Genomic DNA, 874 nt, shown 5'->3' with positions numbered 1-874 from the left:
TTTTACTGGCTAGAGCCCCAGGTGGGCTCTGAGCTCCTAAACTTGGTGAGCTTTGGAGATAAAAATTCAAGGTTTTTGGGGCACGGCGGATGGCCTCGTCTGCAGGGAGCCCTTTTCCGGTCTGGCCATCTCTTTTCCCTTATCCTAGGGCTCCAGTGAGCTCAGGAATAGGGGAATTAAATTCACAGTTCATCAAAGAAAAGTAACACCCACTGCTGTCCCTGGAACTCCGCGTTTGAGCAAAGGAGAAACATTCTCAATGTTGCAGATTATTAAAGTAGGATCTGCCAGAGAGGTCACCCTAATCCCTTTAATCAGACTGATCCAATTAGAAAAAGCCCTGCCAGCAGCAAATGAGGAGCGGCCATGAGCTTCTTCATTTCCCTCTCTAGAGCCTCATCAGGGTCTCATTGTGGATGCTGTAGGAGCATCAGGGAGAATGATGGGAAATCAAATCTTAGGAAGTGACAAACCAAAAAAAAAAAAAAAAGCCAAATGTAGCCAAACAAATTAGTAGTCACAGGCACAGTCTGGGGACCTTTTCTGGGAAAAGAGACTACTGGGGAGAGATGGCACTCCATACTACAAGGAAAGAATGGGCAGAGATGACTACTAGTAATCCTATCAGTGCCCTCTAGCGGCAAGGACTGAAGATTTAAACACAAGTGTGGCTACCTTCCCTAGTCTAGAGTTTACTTTAGCTTACAAAAAAAAGGGAAGAAGGAAACACACACACACACACACACACACACACACACACACTCCACATGCATATCCATTTTCCAAGACGTAAAAAAATTACTTCTCAAACTCCTTAAGCATGAAAGTATCATCTTGGAGTGATGATCATAAAACTATAAATTTAGAGTTCAAG

The sequence above is a fragment of the Trichosurus vulpecula genome, chromosome 7 (genome assembly GCF_011100635.1).
Source record: "Trichosurus vulpecula isolate mTriVul1 chromosome 7, mTriVul1.pri, whole genome shotgun sequence".
Classification (NCBI taxonomy): Eukaryota; Metazoa; Chordata; class Mammalia; order Diprotodontia; family Phalangeridae; genus Trichosurus; species Trichosurus vulpecula.
Note: the sequence above shows the minus strand (reverse complement) of the source record.